Raw genomic sequence first — 6,527 nt, 5'->3', positions numbered from 1 at the left:
ACTATGTGTCTTGGTGTGTTTATCTTTGGGTTTATCCTGCCTGGGACTCTCTGCTCTTCCTGGAATTGGGTGGCTATTTCCTTTCCCATGTTAGGGAATTTTTCAACTATAAACTCTTCAAATATTTTCTCGGGTCCTTTCTCTTCTTCTTCTCGGACCCCTATAATGCAAATGTTATTGTGTTTAATGTTGTCACAGAGGCCTCTTAGGCTGTCTTCATTTCTTTTCATTCTTTTTTCTTTATTCTGTTCCATGGCAGTGAATTCCACCATTCTGTCTTCCAGGTCACTTATCCGTTCTTCTGTCTCAGTTATTCTGCTATTGATTCTTCTAGTGTATTTTTCATTTCAGTTATTTTATCGTTTTTTTCTGTTTGTTTGTTCTTTAATTCTTCAAGGTCTTTGTAAAACATTTCTTGCATCTTCTCAATGTTTGCCTCCATTCTTTTTCCAAGGTCCTGGATCATCTTCACTATCATTATTCTGAATTCTTTTTCTGGAAGGTTGCCTATCTCTACTTCATTTAGTTGTTTTTCTGGGGTTTTATCTTGTTCCTTCATTTGGTACATAGCCCTCTGCCTTTTCATCTTGTCTATCTTTCTGTGAATGTGGTTTTTGTTCCATGGGCTGCAGGATTATAGTTCTTCTTGCTTCTGCTGTCTGCCCTCTCCAGTGCTTTTTTTATGTATGGGAAGATGCAAAGTCTGGACTCACTGAAATCGTTCTTTTGATATGCACCTCAGCTATCTGGGGCCAGGATCCTGTGTTTTCTCATCCTGAGTTTCCTCAAGGCTCACCATCAGGGCAGCTGTAATGTGATGGCTTGATGGCTGCAACATCCTTTGTTTACTGATATGGCAGGCAATATTTAACTATAAATTAATAGCATAATTTCAAAAGGTCTTTCTGCCTGAAAATCTTTTTTTAAAAAAAGCTTTCTATTCAACAAATGGCGAGGGAAATACAGAAAAAAAACCGTATACAACACGGTACAAGAATTTGTGGGAGAAACTTAAAGCAGTGATGACAGGTAATTTCATAATCTTAAATAATTATAACAATAAAAAGAAAACAATAAGTGAGTTGAATTCTCAAAAAGCTAAAGAACAAAGTAAATCTAAAGAAGGCAAAGGAGAGGAACTATTAAAGATAAAAGCAAGAAACTATCCAAAATTAGCAGGAACAGAAAAGACTGAAATAATACTATGAATCCACTCAAAGTAACTGACAAATATAGAACATTGTCTCTAAAGATGGTTAAATATGCAAAAATTTTACATTTTTACATGTGCATGGATCATTCTGCAAGATAGATCCTATGTTGGACCACAAAAAAGGCTTAATAAATTTGAAAGGATTGAACTCATAAAAATTATGTTTTCTGACAACAGTGGAACTAAATTAGAAATCAACCCCAGAAAAACTGTAGGAAATCCCCAGGTTTTTGGAAATTAAAAAAAAAACATTTTTAAGCAACCCCTAACTCAAAGAAGAAATCATGGGAAAATTAGAAAATACTTTGAACCAAATTAAAATGAAAATGCAACCTATCAAGAAGTCTAAATCACTAGAAATTCAAATCCTGAGCTCTTTCCTTTATTCCACTTACCTCCCATTTAATCCTCCCTTTCTATTTGAACCCAGACCTCCTCAGTCACTGTTATGGTTTCATAAAATTCCCAAGCAAATTGTATTTGTAACAAGTCCCAAACACATTCTATGCCCCATTCTCTGATTGAAGGAAACTCAGCACTTAAGATCTTTCTTAGGCTGTCCTACCATTTGGTTTGCCATTTTATGTCATTTAAGTAAATTTAAATGGATAATCCCTAATCTTACTGTCTTTCCAGATCTTTCCATATTAGACCTTAGTCTCCTGTTAATCCAAGTCTCCTTATTCATAATTATGAAACTTTTGTTATCGTGTAAAGCTGCTACTGCCTTAAAACAATGCAGAACTATTTTTAGGGAAGAGGGTCTAGGATTGCTATTGGGTATGAAGGAACGGAAGGAGGTCTTGGAAAAGTGAGTGAGAGAAATAGACATCTGTAAGAATAATTAATGACAGTGTATAGACAAGAGGAGACCAACGAGGACATTTCAGTGTGTAGGATATGACAGAATACAACACAAAGAAAACCCTTCTCTTCATAGAAGATTAGGGACAGTAATCGGGGCAACTGCATGCAAGAAGGAAGTAGAGCTGCAACAATGAATAAATACATACCTTTTTGTTTCTATATTTTTCAGTGATTTAGCTTAGGTTTCTTTTTTTTTTTTTTTAATTGGCATGGGAACTGATGCTGGAAATGAGGTGGGAGGTGGATGGGCTCTGGGGCTGAGCAGCTGGAATTTGTCAAGCTGAGTAAATTGGGGTTTGTCTCCCCCTGACACTTCAAGGAAAAAGTTAATGGCAGGAGCTGAGCTCTGTTGGAGTAAAGAGATAAATGACCACATCTACCACTCCTGAGGTCAAGGAGACCTCCCCAACTGCACATGCACAGAAAGGCTCCTCAGGGGTCAGAAAGGGAGGGGCTGCTATCCCATAATAGGTGCTGTCTATCTCCCAGAGACCTCCACGGTGGAATCCATCTTGGCTAAAAATGCGCGCACATGGGGAGGGCCCTGGGCCAGGTCAGATGTTGGAAACAAAGCAAGATTATTGGCCAGAGAAAAACAAAGACTCAGAAGCACTGCCCTCAATGATTTAAATCACCTCTCTGGCGTGCTGCTCATTAAGGAGGATGCATGCACTCTTTTCCTGGTGCGTATTTCTGCCTTGCTTCTGCCTTAAATAAATAAACTGCTTCTCTGTGTGCTCTCCCATATGTTGTGCTGTGTCTCTAATAATAAACTTTGTGCCTGTTTTCAAGTTTTTGTCTCCTTGAAAAACTTTTGTTTTCAAAGGGGACAGGAGCCAGGGTAGCTCTGCTTCTAGCCTCTAGCTTCTGCTTGTCTAGTGGTTAGAATTCCTGGTTTTCACCCCAGCTACTCAGGTTCAATTCCTGGGGAGGGAACTAAGATCCTGCTTCAAGCCACCACTCACTGCTGTCTCCCTGAGATCAGAAACACCATGCCTAATTAATGCAGTAAATTTGTATTAAGAGTCGTTTGGATACAAATGCCAGAAATATAGCTCAAACTAGTTTAAACTAATAGAGAAAATGTATTAGTTTTATAACTGAAGGGGACAAGCAGTGGGCTTCAGGAATGGCTGGACTCACAGCTTCATTCGCCATTACACTACTTTCTCCCTTTCTCTATTCTTCCCAGTTGGCCTTTTCTCATGTAATATCAAAGTAAAACTCACCCTTCTTTCATAATCGTTCGGGAAAATATGCGGGGATGGACTCTCATAGGGTCAGATGCCCATCCCTGAACAAGAGTCACAATGACTGATGGTCCAGCCCTTGCCCATTGTATAAAACCAATACTTCATTGTCTGAAGCTTTACTGAACCCACATAGACTAAGCATAGGAGAAAGGTTGTTTCCCAAAGAAAAACTGAGATGAATTATCAGAAGAAAGGGAATGGATGTAGGGAAGGCAAAAATAGATTTTCTCAGGTCCTCTAGTTCTAGAATTACTGACTCCCCTGATACATGAATTCACCCTGTTCCATGGGACAGTCGCAGCATGAGGAAGCACTATACACATTTTCAATTTGGTCAGGTCATATTGCAAAGCCTCCAAATTCATTCTTATCTATTCCAGTGAATTTTGATCCCACTATATTTATGAACTGTAGTAGGACTTGTAATTTGAACCATGTAAATTACTCCTATGGCTTTCATATCACATATCATTCCTTGTTTCCTCCTTGTATATCTTTATTTTTTTCTCTACTTAAATTCTAAGCTTCGGGTAAGAAAGTGCTCCTATTTATTTTGCTCCCCATTTTGGAAACAGTAGTTTCTCTTTAGATATTGAATTGATTGGTTTATTTATATGGAAGATGCCTAGAAAAATTATTTCTCCATTTTTAAAATTGTCTTTTTCATAATAATTTCTTCTCAGTCTCAGCTTCCCTGATCTTCCATTCTCTTTCTGTGCTTTTATTTTGTGTGTGTGGGAAATCTACTATATAAGCCTAGGACTTTAATACTAAGGGACTCAGCAAAAGATGAGACAAATGTATTTCTCTAACAAACACTTATAAACTAACTGGAACAAGAAGTGTACACAGGTAGCAGCTTGAGTTTTGCAGGAAGCAGACTTTGTAATGGAGGTTTATGAGCAGGTGGTTTGCAAGGGAATGAGGGAAGCAGGACTGGAAGGAAGGGAAATTTGAACAGAGATCCATTTACAAAGGAGGCCTCAGCTAACCCTGCAAAGGTCTCTGAAGCGGGCCCTTCAGATATATCCAAAATTGAGGCAAAGGGGTGGGGACTTTGTACCCCTATATTGACCAGTTGTTGGATACAGGCTGTCCCCAAGGAGGAGGCTAATCTTGGGTGAGGCAGCTCCTTCAGCTGAGGGCAATTTCTTGAGAGGGACTCATTTGTGGCCTCTTAGAAGACACCACAATTGGTAGCTGGAGGGATCAGTGTCTCAGTCCTTAAGGAGGTTCTGGGTCGCACACCAGAGCACCCATGACAACACACAAGGCAGTAAGCCTCTGAGATAAGATTTTGCAGAAAAATCAGTCTATTGTTACAAAGTCCACTTTTAAAAAGAACTAGGGGGACTTCCCTGGTGGCACAGTGGTTAAGAATATGCCTGCCAGTGCAGGGGACACGGGTTCGAGCCCTGGTCCAGGAAGATCCCACGTGCCACGGAGCAACTAAGCCCGTGTGCCACAACTACTGAGCCCATGCACCAAAGCTACTGAAACCTGTGCTCTAGAGCCTGGGAGCCACAACTACTGAGCCCGTGTGCCTACAGCCCATGCTCCGCAATAAAAGCCCGTGTGCCTACAGCCCCTGCTCCACCATGATGAGAAGTCCACACACCGCAACGAAGAGTAGCCCCCGCTCGCCACAACTAGAGAAAGCCTGCGCACAGCAACGAAGACCCAACACAGCCAAAAATAAATAAAATAAATAAATTTGTAAAAAAGAACCAGTTGGGGCTTCCCTGGTGGCACAGTGGTTGAGAATCTGCCTGCTAATGCAGGGGACGCGGGTTCGAGCCCTGGTCTGGGAAGATCCCACATGCCGAGGAGCAACTGGGCCTGTGAGCCACAACTACTGAGCCTGCGCGCCTGGAGCCTGTGCTCCGCAACAAGAGAGGCCGCGATAGTGAGAGGCCCACGCACCGCGATGAAGAGGGGCCCCCGCTTGCCACAACTAGAGAAAGCCCTCGCACAGAAATGAAGACCCAACACAGCCATAATAAATAAGTAAATTAATAAATTCCTACCCCCAACATCTTCAAAAAAAAAAAAAGATTAGCACATTAAAAAAAAAAGAACCAGTTGTAGGAGTGCTAACTAAATTGCTTACTTAAAACACAAAACCAAACCTTCTTTGCCACTTAAAAAGGCACTACGTAGTTGATCCAACTTACTTAGGAAATCAACTGATTTATCACAATAAATTAGCACCAAAGGAAGCTAGGTGAAAAATGAATACAAAATTAATAATTTTCACCATATCATCAACAAATTGTAACCAGGTGTTGGGCTCATTACAAAGAGTGATGGAGGCGCAAAGAACAATGTCAAGGTCGTCAAGATCGAGACTCTACAGGGTATCATAGTTAAGATGTAACTAGAGGGGCTTCCCTGGTGGCGCAGTGGTTGGGAGTCCGCCTGCCGATGCAGGGGACGCGGGTTCGTGCCCCGGTCCGGGAGGATCCCACATGCCGCGGAGCAGCTGGGCCCGTGAGCCATGGGCGTTGAACCTGCGCGTCCGGAGCCTGCGCGTCCGGGGCCTGTGCTCTGCAGCTGGAGAGGCCACAGCGGTGAGAGGCCTGCGAACCGCTGAAAAAAAAAAAAAAAAAAAAAAGCACATACCTTAATAAAAATAAAAATACTTAAAAAAAAAAAAAAGATGTAACTAGCAGCAGTAAACACTCTAAACTTTCACTGACAAAGAGGATGAAGTACATACCTAAGTGCTCAGGTCATCTTGTTCTGTTGATCTTGAGCAGAAGTTGTCCACTTCATGCAGTCATCTGCTTCTGAAAATTTCCTAACACCCTTCAGTGTGAGGCCTCCAGCTGGTACTGTTTCCCAGTTATTTAAGAATGACAAGTCTTGGGACTTCCCTGGTGGTCCAGTGGTTAAGACTCCACGCTCCCAATGCAGGGGGCCCGGGTTCCATCCCTGGTCAGGGAACTAGATCCCACATGCCACAACTAAGAACCCGGCACAGCCAAATAAACAAATAAATATTAAAAAACAAAACAAAACAAAAAAAGCATGAGAAGTCTTTACTTGAGACCAGGATCAACAACCTGGAGATTTAATGTTGAGTTTGTTAACAATACCGTTCATGTAAAGTTAAGACATAAAATGTATGACATATGATAAACACAGTCTGCGTGTAGTAAAAGTATACATGGAATGGCAGGCTACACAGCACA

This window comes from Monodon monoceros, unplaced genomic scaffold (assembly GCF_005190385.1).
Source record: "Monodon monoceros isolate NGI ecotype Baffin Bay Population unplaced genomic scaffold, NGI_Narwhal_1 Super_Scaffold_1, whole genome shotgun sequence".
NCBI classification, from domain to species: Eukaryota; Metazoa; Chordata; class Mammalia; order Artiodactyla; family Monodontidae; genus Monodon; species Monodon monoceros.
Note: the sequence above shows the minus strand (reverse complement) of the source record.